The sequence below is a fragment of the Arvicanthis niloticus genome, chromosome 4 (assembly GCF_011762505.2).
Source record: "Arvicanthis niloticus isolate mArvNil1 chromosome 4, mArvNil1.pat.X, whole genome shotgun sequence".
Taxonomy (NCBI): domain Eukaryota; kingdom Metazoa; phylum Chordata; class Mammalia; order Rodentia; family Muridae; genus Arvicanthis; species Arvicanthis niloticus.
The window spans coordinates 51823714-51849186 of NC_047661.1; the positions used below are offsets into that span (position 1 = coordinate 51823714).

At 37.0% G+C, this 25473-nt stretch overlaps 1 pseudogene; it reads right to left on the reverse strand.

Moving 5' to 3' along the window:
• Positions 1-761: 761 nt before the first annotated feature.
• LOC117707338 (protein kish-A pseudogene) overlaps positions 762-25473 on the reverse strand; it is a 63541-nt pseudogene continuing 38829 nt past the window's right edge.

The following is a 25473-nucleotide window of genomic DNA, read 5'->3' on the forward strand; positions in this document are numbered from 1 at the left end:
AGAGGAAAGAAGAAGAAGAAGAGAGAGGAAGAAGAGAAGTAGAGGCCGGTCATGACCACAGTAGAGAGAGAGGAAGAGAAGGGCGGAGGAGAGGGGACAGAGAAGCTAGAGGGAAGAGGGTAAGAGGGTAAGAGGGTAAGAGAGTAAGAGAGTAAGAGATTAAGAGAGTAAGGAGGGGGCAAGCAGCCCCTTTTATAGTGGACCAGGCCTACCTGGCTATTGCCAGGTAACTGTGGAGGTGGAGTTTAGACAGAATACTAACAGTAATAAACTACAGAATTTGCCAAGAATAGAGGTACTCTGGTTAGCAATCAAAAGGGTTTAAATATGAATGCAATCCATAAGAACAGTAACATCAACAAAAATAGAACTTTTTTTTTCTTAATAAAGATAGGCCAATCACTAGAAGGTCTCATTCTGTGAAGACATTATTTTGAAGCCTTAGTCAAAGGAGCCTGTGAAATTTGCTACTGGGTTTCTACTTTGTTCCTTGAGAACCTTAGGAAAAGCAGTCCTGACAGACCAGAATGACATTTGCAGAGTGTAATACTGGAGTGAGAGAACCTAGGTTGATGGCTACAATCACATTCCTGTGTATTAAACTGTTACATTTTAATTATTCATACAGCTCATTGGTCCAATAGCATAAAAATAGAGAACAGCATCTTGAAATTTATCTCATTCCATGTTCAGAGAAAAACGGCTTAACCATTCTTCCCATTATGTTCTGGAGGCAAGTCCTCATTTACAGTCTGATGGCAATCACATGCTGGTAGTTTCCAAAGCTACTGTATGAAGAGGATGTTGAAGGCCATCACTATACAGCATATGGCAACATAAGGACTCTTGTATTCACCAGTTCAAGCATACTTCTAAAATATTCCCAAGAGTCCAGTTTTATTTCTGTCTAGGATGCTGGGTGCCAGGGATTGAATATAAGCACACGTACAGATAAGCAGCAAGATTACAGTCAACAGACTCTGAAAATGGAAAATGTTGTATAGTGAGGCCGGTGTTGGTCCAGCCACAACACCCTAGTGTTGCTGTGTTTTTAAAGAAGTACTTACCTTCCATTTTTCCATTGAAGTTCCATTGGGGTATTTGTGCCTGGGACACTATGGAGTCAGCTAGTGTTTTCTTCATATTAATTGCAAATCAATTTAAGACATAAATTAATGCTGTCTTAAATTCTTGTCTTGGTTAGAAAGCTTATATGTCCTTGTTTTACAAATGATCCACTGATGTTGAAAACCCACTTTTGTTAAAAATTACATCCATGCATGTTTTGGGTTCTCACGGAGCATTAAGTAGACATTGTAGCCATGTAACTTTCTCAGTGGAGACAAAAAGAACTCCATAAAAGGCACTGTCATTGACCTTAATATAAAAAAGGACACGCTGGGTAACTGTGGAAACAGGAAAGAGTTTTTCACTTCATTAGCTTTTCTTCTTTCTAGTGGTCTCTGAAAATATGCAGGGCATAGCTTGGAAGCTTCATCCCTCTATGGAGAGATACAAAACCCCAGGCTCCTGCTGCCTGCTCTTCACTGTCTATTTAGATCAGTAAAGAAAACCAGAAGTTAAAGCTACAGCTACAGCTACAGGCTACAGCTACAGGCTACAGCTACAGGCTACAGGTAGTCTACAGCTAGAGCTAGAGCTAGAGCTACAGGCTACAGGCTACAGGCTACAGGCTACAGGCTACAGGCTACAGGCTACAGGCTACAGGCTACAGGCTACAGGCTACAGGCTACAGGCTACAGGCTACGGGCTACAGGCTACAGCTATAGCCACAGACTACAGCTACGGCTACAGCTACAGCTACAGCTACAGCTACAGCTACAGCTACAGCTACAGCTACAGCTACAGCTACAGCTACAGCTACAGCTATAGCCACAGGCTACAGCTATGGCTAGAGCTACAGCTATATCTATAGCTACAAGCTAGAGCTACAGCTACAGCTAGTTACAGTTACAGCTGTAAGCTACAGCTACAGACTACAGTTACAGTTATAGCTACAGGCTACAGCTACAGACTATATCAACAGCTACAGCTAGTTACAGTTACAGCTATAGATACATCCACAGGCTACAGCTACAGCTACAGCTACAGCTACAGCTACAGCTACAGCTATAGCCACAGAATACAGCTACAGCTACAGTTACAGCTATAGACACAGGCTATAGTTACAGCTAGAGGCTATATCAACAGCTACAGCTACAGCTAGTTACAGTTACAGCTATAGCTACAGATACAGGCTACAGGTACAGCTACAGCTACAGGCTATAGCTACAGGTACAGTTACAGCTATAGGCTACAGCTACAGCTATAGAACAACTACAGCTACAGTTAATGCTACAGGCTATAGCTACAGGCTATAACTACAGCTACAGCTACAGGCTATAGATATAGCTAGAGCTACAGCTAGAGCTACAGCTAAAACTGCAGCTATAGGCTATATCTATATCTACAGCTACAGCTAGTTATAGTTACAGCTGTACAGCTACAGACTACAGCTACAGGCTATATCTACAGCTACAGCTACAGCTACAGCTAGTTACAGTTACAGCTATAGATACATCCATAGGCTACAGGCTATAGGCTACAGCTACAGCTATGGGTACAGCTACAGACTATAGCTACAGCTACAGCTATAGTTACAGGTTACAGGTACAGGCTATATCTACAGCTACAGATTGTTACAGCTATAGATACAGCTACAGGCTACAAGCTTCAGCTACAGCTATAGGTTCATGACTTGGGACCTTAAGAATCAGGAATCACTTGAATAGAAAATGCTCTACTAAAGACAGGGTTCTGTCAATCCAACCAGATACTGGAGAATTGATTAGGCAGATTCCAGAATTCTCTACTGTAGTATAATCACTCAGGAAAAAGGTTTTCCATGAGAATGACTTTAATTTTTGCTCTGGATGCTGAGGCTGAATATTAATATGAAGCATGAAGAATACAAACCATCTAAGGCTGAAGTGATAAAAGGACAAACTCCCAGAAAGTTGGAGGCTCTTCCGTGAAACTATTGCACAGTTTTTCAATCTTTTTCTTTGATCATTTAGGTATAATTACATGAGAAGATTTTTAAAGCAATTTGGGGAGCTATAAACATCATTAAAGCCATTTTCCTCATGTATATAGTTTATGAATACTTTAAAATCATAGGTGTCTCTGTAAAATTTGAAGAGTGCTAAGGAACTACAACAGCAGAGTGCCTACTTTTAAAGGGAGGAAGAAAGCTTCTTCACAATTATTTATACTCAGTACTTGGTGAACACCTGGTATGTGGGGCAGGTCCACAGGTGGAAATTTAGACAAAGCTGCTGAGAACCAAGGGAAACAAAGAAGCAAATACCCTAGCAAGCAGCATACCATTTCAAATGCAGCTTTGACCACTTAGCTCTGGGTATAGAATCAAGGAAACAAGAAAATGGTTATGGAATCTTCCTCCATGACTAAGGAAAGCAGCCAAGGCCAGGCATGTGGCAGGTATATCCCTGCATGGAGGGGAGGAGAAGCCTGAATTGCGTTGGAAACCTCAAGATGTTGGAGATTCCAAAATCATGGAATACCTGCCAAGGAAAGCTGCTACCAGGAAATGGAACCATCCCACTAGAAAAAAAATAACTGTATTGCAGTCAACACAGTTGAAAGAATTTGAAGATCTGAAGAGTGCTTTGTCATCAGGCATAGAGATGCAGAGTTTAGAGTTTGCCCAGTTTTTGGTCTTGGTTGGGTCCTGTGTTTCCTCATTGTGCTTCCTTTTCTCACTTTTAGAACTGTAATGCTTATTTTTTGCCATTATATATTGACAGTATGTGATCTGCTTTTTGATTTTACAGGGGGTTACAGTTAATTGATTATATGAGCCTCAGAAGAGACTTTAAATATTGTTAAGACTGTTATAGACTATGGGAACTTTAGAAGTTGGACTAAATGCAATTTTATATTATGTTATGGCTACCAGATTATGGGCCAGGGACATAAATGTAGTATTTTAAATGAAAATGGTCTCCATAGCCTCATATGGAGGGGCACTATTAGGAGGTGTGACCTTGTTGGAGTAGATGTGGCTTTTTGGGAGAAAGCATGTCATTGGGATCAGGCTTTGAGTTTTCAGATGCTCAGGTCAGGCCCAGTATCACCTTCTTTTCTTTCTGTCTGCCAATCCAGATGTACACTTCTCAGCTACCTCTCCAGTTCCATGTCTTCTTGCATGCTGCCATAATGATAATGGTGTAAACCTCTGAACTGTAAGATTATCCCAATTAAATGTTCGCCTTCATAGGAGTTGCCTTGGTTATGGCATCTCTTCACAACAATAAAAACTCTTTCTGAAACATAGAGCAACCAACTAGAAAAAACTTGAAGGTCACATGTGACTTTGAAGGGAAAAAATATATGAATAGTGATTATTTCAGAGAAAGTTTTTATTTTAATGGTCAATCATGTATAGAAGAAAAAAGATAATTTCAGAATGAAATAAAATTACAAAATTAAAAAAAAAAAACTTTGGATTTGCTTAAAGTGAAAAAAATAGGAAAAAAGAGCTAAAGGGAAAGGAAGCCCTGTCTCTGTGCCCCCTTTCCTCTTCTTTGTCCTAAATGCTATATAATCTTTTTTTAAAATGAAATTTGCACTAGCAATAAAATATCTCATAAAATTTTTGTGGATATTTTATAAATTAGACATTAAAATTACATCACTTTTACTTACCTAAGTGACTTTAAATATTTGTAATCAAATACAATCAAAGTATAAAATTAAGTTACTGAAGACTTAATGGGTGACATTGTTTTTTAAAATTACATAGAAGCAAAATTATGACTGCAAACAAGATTTATCTATAAGTAAATACCTATTTCAACACTTCACAGCTTACTCCTCTTAGATTTTATTATGCATTTACCTTTTCTATTGCTTTAAATGTATCTGAATGTGTCAAATATTTTAAATGTTTTATAATTTATAAGAATATACATGCTTTGAATTTTGTCCTCATTTTAAAATGCAACTATTATATTTAATGTATTTATGACAACTAGTATCATATTATTAATAGAGTAGATGTTTTGAGAAATCAATTGTTTCACTGATTTTATGGAGTTTCGTCTAATTCAGAACTTCTCTAGATCCTTGATAGGATGATGAAAGATGATGTTAAAAAACATTTTAACTGTGTTTATCCCCTAAAATTATGAACATTTCTCTGATTGTTTTTCATAATGAAATAATGCCTTACATGAGCTGCAGGGAAAATCAGGCATGTCAGAATAATGCACGATTCTAAGTTTTAAGAACATTATAACAAATATCACACACTTCTTATTTTTCTAATCCCAATCCTCTCTTCCTGTTCTTAGCCTTGTCCTCTCTGTGTCACAATCCTCCATTTCAGAATTGCATTTACAATGTAATACTGCAGGAAAAGAGTAGCAAACTTTAAATCAAACATTTAAATCCCATGAAAGAGCTCCAAATGGAAAGTGATTCAATTATAAAACATAATTGATAGATGCAAATTCTTCTTCTAATGATTTTATCTGAGGCTCTTACCCAAATAATAAAAAAGTTAAAGAATATCAAATTTTCACCCCCTGTTTGGTTATGAAATATAAATTATAATGGTAAATTGCCTTGTCCCCTCTGTGCTACTGAGTGTGTCTGAGAACAGGAGACAAGTTCCCTGTTTCAGACTTGAGCATATTTATTTCAATGATTTTCTTAATGTCCCTGTGCTGGATAAGGCATCTCTCTTGTTCTATAACACAGAAAAGGAGAACAGCAAACATCTAGAGATATTAAGACCATTGTACCTTTGAAAACAACTGGAAAGTAAAACATTTCCATGAAAGGTTAGTGTTGCTTATCCCAGGGTAGAAAGATGCCTTTGTAGGATTAACAAGGGAAAAGCTAATCTGTACGTCGGATGATTTATACTGAGAATTTTCAATTGGAAAATCCCTGTTAATTGCTTGAGTAGGTTTTCCCCACAATGCCTGTTGAATGTGCTAAGTGCCAGATTCTATGTTACTATTACTTTCTCTTACATGAGAGCTTTGTCAGTCAGTTTGGACAGTATTGTAATGGTTGCTTTTGATTGTGTTTCTGTCTGCTACTCACTATTTCCTATCTTTTTTAGTACATGTTGAAGAAACTGATTGATTCACAGTCAAAAGCATCATGAATTGTTCTCCACAAGAACAGTTCCTAAGGCAAATGTTTAGTAGGTCTTTTCAGTAAATCTTGTTCAAAAGTATTTCCACTCTGTCTTAAGTGCAGGGATTGTGAAATAGCCCTGGGTATTTGATAGAGAATAGTAGAGACAGACCTAGATCAAATTTCTTATATGATTTCTCCTCAGAGATTTATTCCAGGATCTTGTAGGCATTTGTAGCCCTTTTTAAAAATGCATAACATTTTTATATCATCTATATTCATCCTATGTATTTTAAATTATATATTAGTTATGTTACATTTTATTAATTTTATATTATATAATCTAATCACCATGAGTCTTATGTAAGTAGTTATAATGCTGAATAATGAAATAGAGAAAAATCTCTTTACATGTTACATTGTTTTATTTCAAATCTGTTTGATTCACAGTAAAATCTATAGATGTGAAACTCATGTCAGATCAACAGTATGTGTGAATGCAAGCAGGCAAATATTAGCCTAGAAATAAACAAAGCAACACCAAGACAATGTTTTAGAAGGAAAAAATGAATAAAAGAAGATTGTAAGTTTTATTGTAAACAATCTCATTGGCTTCAACTAATGATAGTGAATGTAGGTACTAGCTTCTGGAAGCTTAAATGTGTCATTTGATATATTTTGTTAACTTAGAGAATGTGGGCTGAATATATGAAAATTTCTGTACACTAATAGCCATTATAAATTAGATTGATATAAGAATACAGAGTGTGCAACTTACAAATAATAACTTCAATATTCTTTGCTGTAATTCTATACAATTTATTCCTTCAAATACTTTTTATTGATTTTAACTGAACTCTTGTATATGTAGCTAAACTATGGTTGTAAATGATAAAGGAATAGAGCTTGAACATAAATATTGGCTGATATTTTCAATTACATAGATAGGGTGAAAGCGAGGCAGTATGACTTATGTTACTACTTCATTGTTCTTCACTGTGGGCAACTTTTTGCTGAATCATGCCAGTGCTTTAGAATGCTGGAAGCATATTTTCTATGTTTCCTGTGTGTTTGTAACATAAGAGCTTCCTATGTTTAAGCTGAATTTTAATGAAATCTTTAAGTTTATTCCATAAAGATAGTCCATAAAATTAATAAATCCATAGATTATATTATTCAATAATTGCCATGATGCTAATTGCCTCACAATGGCAACATCAAACCAACAAGGTGGTCAAAGTGTAAATTTGGGGAGGTCAAGCTACTTATATTTTCAACTGCCATAACAATGCAATCACAAACCTATATCATATTGTAATATGTTATAAACTAGCAACTAAAATACGCGTTTGAAGAACATTTTTCTTTTCCTAGCTCTAAAAGACATGGTTCTATATTGTACATTTAAGATTTTGTTAAATTTTAAACATATAAATACTTGTTTTATTAATTTAACATTCTTTGGTCTCAGGATCTTTTTCCCTTAGAAAATTCTTTGCCATGTCTTAACTAGAGTCATAAAGGTCATGACATTACCTCATTTATTTATGTCATTGTAGCTATCCATAAATGTATACTTCTATGTTTAAGAACTAGTAAAACAACTCTGAGATTCCCCCTTACACCAATCAGAATGGCTAAGATCAAAAACTCAGGTGACAGCAGATGCTGGCTATGATGTGGAGAAAGAGGAACACTCCTCCATTGCTGGTGAGCCTGCAAGTTGGTCAAATCACTTTGGAAATCAATCTGGTGGCTCATCAGAAAATTGGAAATAGTTCAACTTGAAGATTCAGCTATACCACTACTGGGCATATACCCAAAAGGTGCTACCTCATATAACAAGGGCACATGTTCCACTATGTTCATAGCAGCTTTATTTATAATAGCCAGAAGTTGGAAAAAAAACCTCAGATGTCCCTCAACTGAGTAATGGATACAGAAAATGTGGTACATTTACACAATTGAATACTACTGAGCCATTATAAACAAAGACTTCATGAAATTATCAGAAAAATGGATGGAACTAGAAAATTTCCTGAGTGAAGTAACCCAGACACAAAAGATCACACATGGTATGTACTCACTGAGAAGTGGATATTAGCCCAAAAGCTCAGAATACCCATGATACAATCCACAACCATATGGATCTTAAGAAGAAGAAAGACCAATGTGTAGATGTTTGAATCTTACATAGAACAGGGAACAAAACAATCACAGGAGTTAGAGGGAGAGAGGTACCTATGAGGGAGAGAGGAGGAGGAAGGGAAAAAGGGGGGGCAGGAACAGGTATTGGAAAGGAAAGAAGTACAGAGGGTCAGGAAGTTGAATAGAAACATGTAGCAGTGAGGGATGGAGAACAGGGGGTAGCCACTAGAAAGTCCCATACTCCAGGCAAATGAGAGGCTCCCAGGAGCCAATCACAATGAATTCAGCTGAAATACCCAACAAAGGGGAGATATAACCTGTAGAGACTACCTTCAGTAGATAGGTACAGTCCCCAGTTGAAAGATGGGGTCACACATGCGTCTCAAAATTTTTAACCCAGAAATATTCCTGTCCAAAGGAAAGACAGGGACAGAAGCTGGAACAGAAACTGAAGAAAAGGCCATTTAGAGAATGCTCCACCTAGAGATCCATCCCATCTGCAGACACCAAGCCCAGACAGTATTGCTGATGCCAAGAATCCCTTGCTGACAGGAGCCTAATATGGCTGTTCTCTGAGAGGTTCTACCAACACCTGACCAATACAGATGCAGATATTCTCAGCCAAACATCAGACTGAGCCCAGGGACCCCAATGAAAGAGCTAGGGGAAGGACTGAAAGAGCTGAAGGAGATTCAAATCCCATAAGAAGAACAATATCAACTAATTGGACCATCCAGAGCTCCCAGAGACTAAACCACCAACCAAAGATGGAGGGAGCCAGGACTCCAGATACATATATATCAGAGGATGGCCTTAACTGATATCAGTGAGAGGATAGGGAGGCTTGATGTCTCAGAATAGGAGGATTCTAGAGGGGTGAGGAAGAAGTAGGTGAATGGATAGAGAAGCAACCTCATAGAGGCAGAGGGGAGGGGAGAGAGGGAAAATGGGATGGAAGGGTTTGTGGCCAGGTAACTGGAAAAAGGGATATCATTTAAAATGTAAAAAAAAAAAATGATTAATAAAAAATGAACTAGTTTTCTGCCACTGCTTTTCTCTATTTTAGTCTGTTACTGTCACTGTCACAATCTCTATCTCTGTCTGTCTCTTTTTCTGACTCTGTCTCTCTGTCTCTCTTTCTCTGCCCCCTCTCACTCTTGTCTGGCTCTCCAATTCTTATTTTTCAGAAATATATTTTGCTTATTTAAGCAGTTCATTAAAGGGTACAGGTGAACTTTTGTTAGTGGATTGAATGATGATTTGTTAAAGCGGGGAAATCAAAGGCTATGCTGAGATGTAGAGTCTTGAACAATGCCTAGGCTTGTCCACAACCCAACTAAACTTTCAAAAATTAGACTTTGGACAGAGAATGGGCTCTGTGAGATAGTATGTCCATCTGTTCTGCAGACAAAGGGAAGTCACTGCCTTTACTATATATATGAAACAACCCTGAGGCGTTAAGTAGCTTACTAACAGTCATAGAGTATGTGGAAGATGAAGATTTGAACTCACCACCCTGATTCTCCAGGTGTTTTGTCTTACTTGTTTTAGAGGTATCTGAGTCTATTGTTGGGTAGAACTTTATGCTTGGCTTAAATAATTTTTTTTTTAATTACTTCAGCACATGATTTCATCAATAAATATGTGCAAAAGGTAAGCTTTAAAAATTTACATATATGGCTTAAGTAAAATATAAAGTAAATGTGTATTAATTTTTAGGTCAAATGCAAACAAAATACAATTGAAATACTATGTTTCTATTACTTTAAAATTTACAAATTAAACATGATTATATCACTTTATTTATCGGTCTTTAAATACGATTTTATTACTTTATTTACCTGTCATTCCTCCAACCCCTCCCATGTGCTCATTATCTCTAAATGACCTCTGTTGTTATTATTGTTACATGTATATAAACATAAATAAGCACATAAATGCAACAGTGTCTGTTTACTGTGACTTGGATATTTTAAATTGGCCAAAGGTTTCTACTGAAATATGAGCATATACTATAGAAGTATTTAAAACATTGTGTCTCATATACACAGAACAATTTATTGGTAGCACGCAGACCTACTTATGGAAGTTATAGCAAGTTATTTAACCAGCAAGGAATAAGTAAGCTTTGCTACAGAAAATGTAGCTGTATAGACCAAGTGGTTCAGTGAATTAAGATCATTAAATTTGCTGCTATATGTTAGTACTTAAAGGTGGGACTCTGAACTAAAGTTAAGTAAAATGACAAAATTGAATGTTTTTAGAAAAAATCAATTGTTTTCTTTTATGGCTTTACCAATGATATTTCCAGCTTCAGTGCCACTTTTGCTGATAATTAGCACATTTAAATGAGTACATCAGCAAAATTTAAAGTAGCCATAGTTGGTGGGTGACTGGAGCCCTTTGGAATTGCTGAAATCAGAAGTATTGAATTCAAGAATGTCAAGGTTCTTGGATAATATTCATTATAAGGTTACCATTGGAAAAAGCGCACTGTTTCTCTGTCATATAGGAAAATTGAACTCTCTTTGTTATTAGTTAATCAAAACGTGAAAACAAATGTGGCCCTTCTGTTGAAATGCTGTGCAACCACTTTTGATCAAATAAAATTGTTTTTATTATAAATCACTCATAAGCATATTTTATTTCAAATTCAGTCATAATAAATTCATAGGATTTGTGCCTAAACAAAATGAAAAAGATAATTTTTGATGCTCATAAAACAGAAGTAAACTTTGATTTAGTATATACACTGTTATGTGTCTCTTGAAACACAGACTTTTTAAAAAACAAACAAACAAACAAATTCTTAATTAGGATTCTAGTCATTAACATTATTTTGTCTCATAGCTTATTTTATTGCAAAATATGCTTTCTGTATCACCTCAAAGTCAACCTTTAAATGAATTCCTGCTTAGGCTATGAGGCTAAGCACTGCAAGGGAATATAAATAAAAGTTAAAAATATATTTCTGGGTTCCCTGAGGGACAAGCCTGACTGCATAGGGGTTGATGTCAAAAGTATCCCCTCTCCAGGAAAAAGACATCGGGATGGGTATGGCCCTCATGCCTCACTGGACAATGACAGGAGGACCAGAGCCATCACAAAGTCCCCTTTAATTACTGGAGGTCAGGCCTTTATGCCCGCCTTGGCAAGATTAGAATCACCATGGCCCTTCTATATTTGGAGAAGGGAGGAGATGTCAGGGGCAGCCCTATTTATACACTGAAGGCCTGAAATCAGCCATAAGCCTAAAATCAGCAATAGGCCTGACATACATGCCTGCTAATACAAAGTCTTGGGTTTCTGTGGAAAAACACTGAAAGAGATGGCTATAAGCTATTGTAAACAGGCAGCTTTTGTGGAAACTTACAAGCCTGAGTAGTCATAGACCTTGTAAATAGGCAGCCTTGGCGGATAGTACCAACTTAGATGAGGACAAGTGAATCATAGGCAGTCATAGTGACCTGTACACTGAACCTTCACCCAGCTGATACCCTGTTCTGAAAGATATCTGTACTCCTCCTGAACACCTATGCTCCTGTGTCATCCCCTTCCCCACATCCTGCATTTTTGTGTTTATAACCATTGTGTTAAAAAGTAAAAATTATGATTTGATAATTAAAAAAAATAAAATAAAGAAAAATGTACTCTTGTTCACATTTTGTCATGTATACTGTTCCAGAGCAACTGTTCTTCTCTGCCTTTTAGGCACTTTTCAACATGTTTTTATTTTTGTAAACATAAAATATAGTTTTAGGAAATATACATTTTAAGATCTTCTGGGCTCCAAGAGCTGACATCCTGACATAGGTCTGTGCGCATTGTTTAGAGTTCACCTTACAAAATGGAAGTATTCTCAAGCCAAGGTTAAAATGATTTCTCCGAATATCTAATGACAGCGCTACATAAAGCAAGCTGGGTGAATGAAGGTAGTACTGGGTCCTCATCTACCCATTACTCCCCCTTTTGGGCATCAATGTGCTTTTGGTGTGTTATTTGCTGATCTCCAGTCAGGAATCTTTATCACTGAAACTCATTTCCGCAGCTGTTTCATAACAAGAGTTTCTGAATTGCATGTTTTCTTCTTCCTGGAAATTTTATTGCAGACAATCTCTGATTTTAATTAGTTGTTGTTCCCACTTTTATTTATACTTTTCCTTTCAAAGGAAGAAATTGTAATTATTGTGTCTGAGTGAGGGGACTTCTCTCTCAACTGTGACATTTAGATGTTGAAAAAAAATGACGTTTGTCTGAAATGAAATATTTCTTGTGCTATACTTTGTTCATTCTTATAAGAGGAAAATATAACTAAACCGATATTGCTATCTTCAGAATAATGTAGTTTACACTTATCTGTTCCCCTTTCATTTCACAGTAGACTAGGATGCATTGAGTAACATATTTAAATTTCATATGCCTAGATTGAAAAGATATTCATAAGCCAGAGCATTGTTTTGGAAGTAAGACAAAGCTATGAAATCAGATCTTAATATCTTTCTTCTTTGCTTAGCTTCCATGCCTCTTGGTGAGTATATTAGTTAATTACATCAAAGGAAGCAACTTAGGTAAGAATGATTTGTTTTACCCTACAGTTTTTGGTGGTAGGGTCTTAGACTTTGGTACAGTTGCTTGCAGCTGATCATATGAGAATAGTACAGAGCAATCAGAAACTGGACAGAAAGAAGAATTGGACTGTAAACTCAGGTGAACACGCATCAGTAACTGGTTTCCTCCAGTACTTCTCCACTTCTCAAAGCTTTCTCACCAGCTGGGGAAGTTTTCAAATACACAAGCCTGTCAGGGACAGTTTACATACAAATCCTGGCCATAAGTTTCAAATATTGTCGTTTTTGTACATAATATAATGAAAATGTTTTGACTCAATTATCAAAGATATAAAACAAAATAGTAAATATAAGGGCCTGAATTTAAGACAGAATATTTTAAACATAATTCCTTCATCACTAGAATGTTTTTTATTTTAATCATTTTATAGGAAATAACATTACTAATACCATTTGTGATTAGAAAATACTCGATCTATACAATTGTACGTTCTTTGGAACATATTCTTATCTGTTTTGATTCATTCTACACTGTGTCTTTTATTTTTTTCAGAGAAACTTTATTCTTTACTGTTTTTATTCCTCACTTGATTTACTCATTTTAACTGCAAGGCTTCTGGCTTTGTCCTTGGAAAGACAGTTAAATGTCCTTTGCTGTGTCTTTACTAACAGATTTTTCTGCCTGTGTTTTTCAAACTTCAGTACTTGTCATCCAGTTTCATTATTCAAATTTCCCATAGAGCACAATGAGTAGCCAAAGGGCAGCTATGATTCTTACCAATATATGCAACCTTAAGAGATGTTAGGAAAATGCACAATACTGGGCTTATCTAGAAATGTTGTGGAACTGGAACATGAAATCTAAAACTACTAATTGCTGTTAACAGGAGAGTGCTATCCAACATGAGAAATCTCAGCCCAATTAGTCCATGCTGAGAAGCATTACTGAGAAGCTTCTAATTCAATTACACGAGCTGCCATGCAGCACATACATCTATGCCAGAGATTCTCAACTTTTCTTGTGCTGTGACCCTTTAATACAATTTGCCATGTTCTGGTGACACCCCTCCACAACCATAAAATTGGTTTTGTTGCTACTTCCTAACTGTAATTTGCTACTGCTGTGAATCATAATATAAATATTTTTGAAGACAGAAGTTTGCCAAAGGGGCTGAGACTCACAGGTTGAGAACTGCTGATCTATACATTAGAATATTTTTTTTTAAAAAATTGTTAATTACTGCTATGGCTACCTTCCAAAACTCAATCTCCATTATGAAAGCACAACAGGTTTATGTAAACACTTGCTGCCTCAGCTGAAAATCAAATCACCCAGGTTCTCTTTGAGTTAAGCAGGATTAAGTGTTCATGTGATATAAAGAGATGTAATGAAAATTGTTTGTGCAAGCTTCAGATGGGCTACTTTAAAAAATGATGTTTAAGCTACGTGTTCCCTGTATCCTGGAGTCAGGAAATAAGGGTATTGACTGAATAAGAATAGCTAACTTGTACCATGAAGTGAGAGCTGTTAAGATTAATGTAACAAAGCAGAAGAAGTCGTGTTTCTACTCAGTTGTGGAATTGCTAAATCAGGACAAGACTACTCTTGCTTCAGAAGAAATAAGTGAAAAGCTTTCTTGGGAAGCCATTGCTTGTTTTTAGTTTTCTGTGACTTACAAATAAACTTTAAGATGCCACTTTTTTATGGCAGAAAAGAAATGAGACTTTGATGTTAATTTGCTTGGAGATAAGTTGCAGTGATACATCTTAAACTTTTGGGTTGGTTTTCTGCATTTATGTCAGGATATGGGTCAGTATAATGGGGACTTCATATACTACCTAGTGCTGAAAAATGCTTTAAACACTAGTTTTTATAAACAGAATGATGACATTGGCCCATTCCCTTTATCCCTTATGGTCTTCTGTCAATTCTAACATAAGCCTTCCTCCTCTTTCTCCCCCTCCTCCCCCTCTCCCTCTTCTTCCTCCTCTCTGCTCCTCCTCCCCTCATCTTCTTCCTCCTCCCCTTCTTCTCTCTCCTCTTTTTCATCGGATTCTCATTCTCCCTATCTTGCTTCTCTTCAGAAGTATTAAAATAATCCTTATTGCCTCTTTGTTCTTTAATGACATCCTGCAATCAATTAGCAAATGCTATCAGTTTGACCTTTAAAATATTTGTAATTGCCCCTGATTCTTCATCCTATTTTTACATTGCTCTGTCTCAGGCCTTTGTATGCCTCTCAGCAGCACAGGCTTCACTTGGTACTGTAATCTTTCTCCTTAATTCTATGTACTCAGAACTCACTACTTTGCAGAAATTAAAGCATGCAAAGTAGACACAATAATTTACTATTTCAAATCCATTTTTCATCATGCTTAGCAACAGTGATACTCTTTTTCCCAGGAGTCATGTGGTCTATGATAGCCTGTATGTTCCTTAGTATAGATATTGAAGTTTATGAGAAAGGATGCTGGCCACCCTCTCATCCTGCACCACACACTCGAGAATGAGAGGAGTCCACTGTATCTAGTTCTTAAAGCAAACATGACCTTACATCTTCTTGCTCTATTTTCCTCAACCTTAACTTGCTTTATTTCTGTACATTGTGTTTTTCTAAGATAAAAATAGTTTTTACTACTGTCCTAAAGCTGACTTTTGAATTTAATTTTTGTAGGAGGAATGAGTCAACATACCCTGACTGGTGCCCCCATAATGACCCACGCATGTACAACATTTGTAATCAACATTTTCTAACATTAAGATCTGCCTGGCACATGAAAACAAATGATGACAGAGCACATGACCTGGCCAGCCAATTAGATGGTGCCAGCAACAAGGAGGGTTGTTCATGGACCAATGGGGCATGGGTGAAAGGTATAGGGTATAAAGGCACATCCTGATACTAGGAAAAAAAAAAAAACAGAAAGGTATAGGCACATCCTGATACTGGAAAAAACAAAAACAAAAACAAACAAACAAACAAAGAAAAAAACGAATGTGCTTCTACTTTCCACCTGACTCCAGGAGTTTGTGTCATTGATTCCACACCTTCTTACCCCCTACCCCAAAGAGCCATCTCCAGGGGCTGAAGGCTAGGGCATCAAATTGTAATACTGGAAAATTTTAAAATGTCAATGCACAGTGCTAAAGATGGACAATGCTCAGCGGTTAAGATCATGTGTTGATCTTGGCAGAATGCCTAAATCCAATACCCACAGGGAAACTACATGTATTTTGCCATTTGTTCCAGGAGATCTGACACCTTTTTCTGTCCTCTCTGCACCAGGCATACATATAAACTAATACATCTTTGCAAGCAAAAAATTATCAATATCTCAGAATATTAATGTAAACTTTCTATTCTCTCTCTTATTTTTAAAATCATTCAGTTTTTGTTATTTTATTGGTCTTTTCAAATTTCATATTTGATTTTATTACTTTCTTTCTGATCTGCAAGTTTTTTAAAGCTTGTTTTGAACATGTTACTGCAGCTTCTATCTTTGGAGTATAATCTTTTTGTCAGTTTATTTATTTATTTATTACATTAATGAACCATTTGATCCCTTCCCTCCTTCTAGCCTGCCTTTCTCTTTCTCTCTCTCTCTCTCTCTCTCTCTCTCTCTCTCTCTCTCTCTCTCTCTCTCTTTTCTTTCTTTCTTTCCTTCTTCATCTTCCACCCACCTGCATTCTATTTCTTCTCTGTTCCTTTGACCTTTTTATATTTTATTTTTTAATTTTTTAACAGTTATTTTGTTTATTAACATTTCAAATGTTACCCTTCTTCTTCCCAGTTTTCTCTCTGAGAACCCCTTATCCCTCCCCTTCCTCCATGAAGGTGCTCCCCCACCCTCCTGCCCACTCCTGCCCCACCACCCTATCATTCCCCTACACTGGGGCATCAAGCCTTCACAGGATCAAGGGCCTCCCCTCCCTTTGATGTGTGACAATGCCATCCTCTCCTCGGGCTACACATGCAATTGGAGCCATGGGTCCCTCCATGTGTATTCTTTGGTTGGTGCTTTAGTCCCTGGGAACTCTGGGGGGTCTGGTTTGTTGATATTGTTGGTCTTTCTGGGGGGTTGCTAACCTTTCACTTCCTTCGGTCTTTCCCCTAATTCCTCCATCCTGGTGGTTGGCAGCATGCATCTGCATCTGTATTTGTGAAGTTCTGGCCAAGCCTCTCAGGCTCCTCTCAAGCCTTATCAGGCTCCTGTCAGCAATCATTTCGTGGAATTAGCCATGGTGTCTGGGCTTGGTGGCTGCATATGGAATAGATCCTGAGATGGGGCAATCTCTGGATGGTCTTTCCTTCAGTCTCTAATCTACTCTTTGTCCCCATATTTTCTTTAGACAGGAGCAATTCTGGGTTAAAATTTTGAGAAAAGTGGGTGGCCCCATGCTTCAGTTGGGGGTAGTGCCTAACGTGTGGACATGATCTCGACAGGTTCTCTATCTCCTTTGTTGGGTATTTCAGCTAATGTCATCCCCAATGGGTCCTGGGAGCCTCTTGCTTTCTTGAGGTCTGGGACTTTCTGTTGGCTACCTCCAGTTCCTCATGCCCTGTTGCTACACATCTCTGTTCAATTTCCTGACCCTCTGTACTTCTCCCTTATCTACTCCCATACCCGATCCTGCCCCCAATTTTGTTCCTCTTCCCCTCCTCTCTTCCTCCTAAGTCCTGCCTACACTCTACCTCCACCTTACACCACTCAGAATGGCTAAGATTAAAAAACTCAGGTGACAACAGATGCTGGAGAGGATATGGAGAAAGATTAACACTCCTCCATTGCTGGTGGGATTGCAAGCTGGTACAACCATTCTGGAAATCAGCCTGGTGGTTCCTGAGAAAATTGGAAATAGTTCTTTCCAGCCTCTGGCCATTATAAATAACACTGCTATGAACATAGTGGAGCATGTGTCCTTGTTATATGTTGGAGCTTCTTTTAGGAATATGCACAGGAGTGGTCTAGCTGGGTCTTCAGGTTGAAGTATCTCCAATTTTCTGACGAGCCGCCAGATTGGTTTCCAAAGTCATTTGACCAACTTGCAGTCTTCACCAGCAATGGAGGAGTGTTTCTCTTTCCAGATGTAATGTTGAAGACTTTCTTGGAGTCATAATCCTATGTATTTAAAACATTACAAGAATGTTTTTGGAAGAAGGAACTAAGGAAAATTACTAATAAATTGGGAGGATAAACAGAAAGAGGTAGATTGACCATACTCTTGTAACATTGAAATGACATGAAACTTGAAGTAGAAGAAAAAAGGATGGTTTATGGGCCAGAACTTAGAAAGAATAAACAAGGATCTACTCTTCACCCATGTCCCATGTCCAGCAGTATGAGAGAAGAGATTTACCAAGAGCTAAGACCATCAGAAACTATATGGCTTTGTTTAAAGCAAGTTGAGATAGATAATGTTTGCTGAAGCAGTTGAGGACAAGGTAATTCCCTGATGGTTCAAATTCCAGAAGTGTCAGGAATAGGCATTCAGTTATTATGTGAAAATATGTCATAAAATTTGACAAAGGATCACTATAAGATGAGCTTTCAGAGGACAAGAGATTACATTGACTTGCGGGACCAAGGCTAAAAGCTTAGCACTAATTTCCATAGCACGTGCTTTATGACATTGGAGGGGAAAGAGGATCATGGAAAAGATCTGAGTCCCCAAGACAAGAACAGTGAAGAGTCTCCTTTATATAATTTCCTAGCTTCTGTTGTAAGAAATGGTTACATCTGTCTATTGTCAAGCTGATCTTGCTTAAAGGCAGAGATCTCCTGCTCCACTGCTGCTGGGGCACTTGTCTTAAAGTCCAACAACTCCCAGTCAATAATAGTGGCTGCTGCAATCTACTGTACTCTTCTACATGTGAAAATTCCAAGTGACCCTCTTAGTTCCTTCAGTAGCATTGTTCAGGCTCAGGCTTCATTCCCCTACTTATCCCTATCACCACCCAGAAAACTTTCCATTACAAAAAAAAAAAAAAAAACATGTTACATAGTGTTGGAGATATAGTCCAATTGGAAGCATATATGCTTGTGTGCATAAAGTCCTGGCTTCAAACTCTAAGACCACATAAACAGGATATGATTGTGTACATCTGTAATTACAGCACTTGAGAGGTGGAAAGATAAAGATTAGAGGCTCAATCTATAATCTCAGCTATATAGTGAGTTCAAAGCCAGCTGGGGCCAACTTGAGAACTTGTGTTGTAAAAGAACAAACACACAACCTTCCTGTTATAAGCAAGCCAGTAGACAGTGTATATATTGCCTTTGTTTCATCCTTCTTAACCAGTCTCTTTAAATGAGATCAGTTCTAGCTCTAGTTTCTGTTTTCTCCTTGTGGTTTAATTATAAAGAACTCATTTTGGAGGATCTGTGCAAATTAGCTTAATATTAGATATATATTTTTAAAAATCTGCTTTATGGATGCCTTTTGTTGAGGAGAAAAATATCTTTTGCATGCCAGGGAGTAAAAGTAACAAAATATTAACAGGTGAAAGCCTTGCGGTATGTTGTTGCAACAAAATAAATGTAAAAGTCAAATATATAAATATGATGTGTTTTATTATGTTAAACATTAAAAGTATTGTAAAAAATGACACAAAATAAATACATGAAATAAAAGAATTAAATATCAACTATATTGCTTGTATCAAAAAGACCATTATTTGTAAGCTATTTTTTATACATTAGTCTGATAAACAGTGAACTGCTCTAATAGAAATAAAGAGGAAAAGAGAAAGAATATTAAATTACCAGACCAAGGAAGAATAAAAATACATACCTTATAAATAGATCTAAGGATGTGTGAGTCTCACTAATTTGTGCTCTATTGAAATTAGGATAGGTTAATATAGCCATGAAACAATGTCTTTCATTTTTTTTCAGTGTGTTAGAAAGGAGTAACAAAGAAACCAAAGAAAACTAAATAAAAATGCAACATTGTAGAGGATGAAGGGTGACAGTCTTTACATATTATTGCTGAGATGTAGTTTTTTATACTGCATAATTTTGGTAAAATATATTTGACCTCTGAAATATGGAAGGAAATTTAATTATAGTATTTTAACAATATTCAATCTGTATTTTCAATTATGTATTTATATATATTCATTATGAATTTGGTACAACACTGTCTGAACCATCAGTATTAAAGAGAGTCTGAAACCCTACTGATGGATGCTATTTTTGTGGTTAATCTTTATGGCCCAATATCAACTAAAGTAACAAGCTGAAAACAAAAATACATGGGATAAACATGTCAAATGTACATCCAAAAAGTTAAATATGTGTGTACATATGAGAAAATTGTGAATGTAGCTGAAAATATAGAAAGCAGAATCCGTAAGACACATTGACAACTATGCATTTAGTTTCACAGGATCATGTTCTGAGGTGGAAGATTTTTCACTGTGTAGTTTTATTGATTGAATTTTTACCACTTCTTTGTAATCTCTCACATCTCAAAGTCAATAAAAAATAAACCAGAGAACTGTAAATTTCACATCTATTACATGAGCCCTCTTTTTTAAAATCATAGTTCTGGAATTATTGAAATCAAAATAATAAACTGTTTCATATGAATACTTAAGTGGTTATTTCAAAGATCCTTTATTTTTCTGTGTCTCCTGGCTAGAAATGAGGAAGTATCATTTCTATTCTCTCAAGAATTTGTTGCCAATTTATAAAGGCAGCAGTACAAATGGTTTGTCCTGTCCCAAAGGCCAGGTATACCATGCTTTCCCAAAGGGATCACACAGTGTATATTGCTTATTGTGTACATTATGAAACATGGTAGGAACACCATTTCCTTAGCATTGATATTCCCTTTTTTATTTTTAATTAAGTGACTAACTTACTGTCTCAATATTTTGTCAACATTTCTGAATCCTTAGTTTTTATCAGCCTACTTAATGGAATTTATATTTTAATTGTGAAGTGAAAACACAGACCTATAAATGAAAAATAAAACCTACTGCAAAGTGTTCAGCTCTGAAATAATAAACACACAAGCAGCAAAAATGAACTCAATGAGTTGTATTTATATATTTAGGTATTTATATGTACATGGTAATAATAATCAAATGAAAAGAAGCCATAAATTTAAAAGGAAATGGATGGGATGGAGTTCAACGGAAAGATCATGGAAGAGGCTGGAGAGAGAAATGGTAAGGTATGGATATTCTAAATATGTTTTTATTAAAAAAGATTAAAAAGAATAGAAAGAAATAATCACAATTATTTTTATGGAGTAAAAATGGTTGAATTAGCTGGCGATTATTATGGTATGTTGACTCAGGGTTGAAGCATACGGTGGGGACTCATAGGCTAAACCACTTGAAAAGATAATACTATGTGGTGTGATAAAAATTCTAAGCATAGAAAGAAAAGTTTTATTTTTTTAAAAGATCTTTTCTGTCTTTCTGGAGATTTTTACAAAGGTCTGGGGTGGTTCATATACCTGTACTGTTGTCATTATCATAGAGAACGTAACGAAATAAGGGATTCAAAACTTTATACGAAGGCCACAGCTGTACAAAGTTAACCCAGGTGATAGATAAATTCAAGCTAGAGAGAGCAGTAGTGTAATGAAGGACAAGTGTCAAGAGACCATCTGTTGTCTCGTTCCTTTCTGTACAACCATTATTTTTCAAGATCAGTCATACAATATGCTCATGTCGATGCTATTACATTTTATTATTGTATGACTATCTTTTGTGAATATCAACTCATTCACCTAATCTCTGATACCCTTAAATACTCTTTTGTTTGGGGTTTTATTTTTGGAAGCTAGAGAGTTGGATCAACAGATAAGAAGGTGTACTGCTCTTGCAGAGGAACTGGGTCCACAGCACCCATATCAGGTGGGTCACAAGTGCCCTGCTGTAAGGACAGTTTCACAGAATCAGATACCTTCTGACCTCTGAGGGTACCTGTATACTCTTGATGCACATAAATACATTCAGGAATATATGTATGGACTAAATAAATAAATGATAGATCTTTAAATTTTGTTTTAGTGTGGATTTATCTTTAAGTAAGAACAGCCATTAATATGTTTCAAACTAACATTGATTTGTCTGATAAGATGTAAAAACAGGGTTGAGGCTCATAGACGGCAATGCTACAGTGACTTAATAAGTCATTAAGGAAGCAGGATCATTTTGAGTTTCTATTCTAAAGTACTTTATGTGTTGTTCTTTTGATTCTGGTCTCCAGGTTGTTTGTCATATCTCTGGGAAGAAAACAAACAAACAACAACAAACAAACAAACAAAAAAGGCAGAGGCAAAACTATTGTCATCAGCTGGCAGCAAAGTAGAAACATTCTTAAGGTCCTCTGGGGAGGAGGGAGTAGCATATCCTGGGAATGAGCCCCGTGATAGCCCAGAAAGAGGGCTATAGAGGAAGAACGTGGGGCTTTGAATATTTTAAGATGATCTTTATTGCATCCAGAAGCTTGATATGTCTGTGTTCCATAAACTATCTTTATTTTCTTAGCAAAATTACGGGTCACAACAGATTCTAGGCAGCTAACTGAGAAACTTGCCATCCATGCTATTACATCATAACTCTGAAAAAAAACTTTTTATTAAATGTATGTGAAAGCACATTTTGGGGGCAGACATCTTTGTGGGATGATATTTTCTCAAAGTTATATTAGAGCATATGGTAAATGCTGTTGAATATTGGTGTTTTTATGTGTGCTATGGGTTACATATAGCACCAGACTGGCCTTGACAAATATGTAACAAATGACCTTAAAATCCTGATCTTCTTGTCCCCATAACTGAAATGCTAAGATACACAAACAGTGTATCCTTTACACAACCAGTATTTGTTATTTGTTTGGTTGTTGCTTCTTTCTTTCTAAGTATTTTAAATTTTTTTGTGATTATAACATAATCTCATTTCCCCTTCTATTTTCTTCCTCTCAACTCTGTCATACATATTCACTAATACATAAATACAAGCTGCTCAGTCTGTTATACTTGAATGTATATGTTGTTCAAGGTATACAATTTGTTATTGGATATCCAAATAGGTGTGCTTTCTCTGGGAAGACTATTTTTACAGCTGTCAGCATTCCTTACAGTTGTCTGAAGTTCTTTGTCTTGTGTTGAATAGGTTTTTAATGTTTTAAATTTATTTATTTTGAGACAGGATCCTTTCAAATTGTCCAGGTTTAACTTTAATTCACTTAGAGTCCAGACTTCGGTTTAACTCTTTGTGATCCTCTGCCCTCATTGCTGAGATTTTGAACATGGTCCACCACACCTGATTCCTAACACTTTATTTTTAAAGTATTTTATCATTTTATTTTTTCTTCAGTGATTAGAATTAAATTCATGAGCCTAGCCATGCTGAACAAGAGCTCCAACAGTAAATACACACAGATTAGAGCATCATATCAGAGAGGTGTTTTGTTGTTTTTGTTGTGTGTGTATGTGTGTTGTTTTTACAGTAGATGGCAATTGGCACAGAGACACACAACTAGTCAAGATGCACAGAATTGCACAACTCTCCTCTTAAGGCATAGGAATTATAGTGAAAGAGGAGTCAAAAATGATATCAGGGTTAGACGTATTTTGGATTTTAACTCTTTATTGGATGTGGGGTTAGAACTCAAGAAGCTAATCACCAAAAAAACCAAACAATTCAATCAAATAATGGGGTATAAAACCAAACAGAAAATTTACAACAAAGGAATCTTGAATGGCTGAGAAACACTTAAAGAAATGTTCAAAGTTTTTAGTGATCAAGGAAATGCAAATTAAAACGACCCTGAGATTTTACCTTACACCAATCAGAATGGCTAAGATCAAAACCTCAGACTACAGCATATATTGGTGAGGATGTGGAGAAAGAGGAACAACTCTCTGGGAATCAATCTGGAGAATCCTCAGAAAATTAGAAATAGACTACCTGAAGATCCAGCTGTACCCTTCTTGGGTATATACTCAAAAGATGCCCCACCATGCCACAGGGGCACATGTTCTACTATGTTCATAGTGACCTTATTTGTGATAGCCAGAAGCTGGAAACAACCCAGATGTCCCACAACAAAAGAATGGATACAGAAAACATGGCTCATTTACATAATGGAATAAAATTCAGCTATTAAAAATGAGGACATCCTGAGTTTTGCAGGCAAATGGATGGAGCTAGAAAATATCCTGAGTGAGGTAACTCAGACCCAGAAGGACATGTACTCACTACTAAGTGGATATTAGCCCAAAACAGTTCAGAATACCAAGGATATATTCTACCAAACTCAAAAAGGTTAACAAGCTGAAGGGAGCAAGTAAGGACACCTCAATCCCACTTGAGAGGGAGAAGAAAACAGTCACAGGTGAGGGAAGGGATTGAGGGTCCTTGGTGGAAAAGGGGACAGGGAGAAGAAGAGGGGAACACGATCATGTATTGGGTGGAGAAAAGAACTGAAACCCTGAGGGCCAACAGAAATAATGGAAACAGGCAACCTCGGGGGGCGGGTGGGTAGTAGGATACAGGACCCTCCAGAATGAACCAGGGACATGGGAAGTAAGAGACTCTCAGGACTCAAAGGAAGGGACCTTAGTTGAAATGTCCTACAGTAGAGAGAGGGAACTTGTAAAGACCACCTCCAGCAGAAAGACAGGGCATCAATTAAGGGATGTGGTTGCCATCCAACAGTCAAAAATTCTGACCTATAATTGCTCCTGTCTGAAAGAACTGCAGGGACAAAAATGGGGAAGAGCCTGAGGAAAAAGAGGGCCAGTGACAGACTCAAAGTGGAATCTAGCTCAAGGGGAGGCTACAAGCCTGACACTGATGCTACTGAGTGCTCACAAAAAGGGAACTATCATGATTGCCCTCCAAAAGACCCAACAAGCAGCTGAAAGAGACAGATGTAGGTATTTGCACCTAACCAATGGACTGAAGCTGCTGACCCCTGTGGTTGAATTAGGGAAAAGCTGGAAGAAACTGAGGAGGAGGGTGACCCTATAGGAGGACCAGCACTATCAACTAACCTGGTCTCCCGAGATCTCTCAGACATTGGATCACCAACCAGACAGCATGCACCAGCTGATGTGAAGCCCCCAACATATACACAGCAGAGGACTGCCAGGTCTGGGTTCAGTCAGAGATGCTCCTAACTTTCAAGAGTCTGGAGGCCTCAGGAAGTGTGGAGGTCTGTTGGGGTAGTGGGTAGGGACATCCTCTTAAAGACAAGGGGGAAGGAGGTATGAGATATGGAACAGTCAGAGGGTAGACCAGGAGGGGGATAAAATCGGGAGTGTAAAGAGTAAAAGATTAAATAAAATAAAAAAAAAATGAGTTAAGTGGTAGTACATGTCTACAGCAATTTCCTAATTTCTGGATATACACGACAATTACCGATACTTTGCCTATGATTGTATGTGTTAAGGAATTTTACAAGGGATCATTTCCAAAATCCTTCTATGTGAATATGATCTGGCCAGAAGGCAGACAGGCCCTGGATTACAGTCTGAATTTCCTAAAACACAGACATGTTCTTTAATCCCAAACATTGAAGATAAAGTTAGTTTATAGAAGGAAACAGACATGTT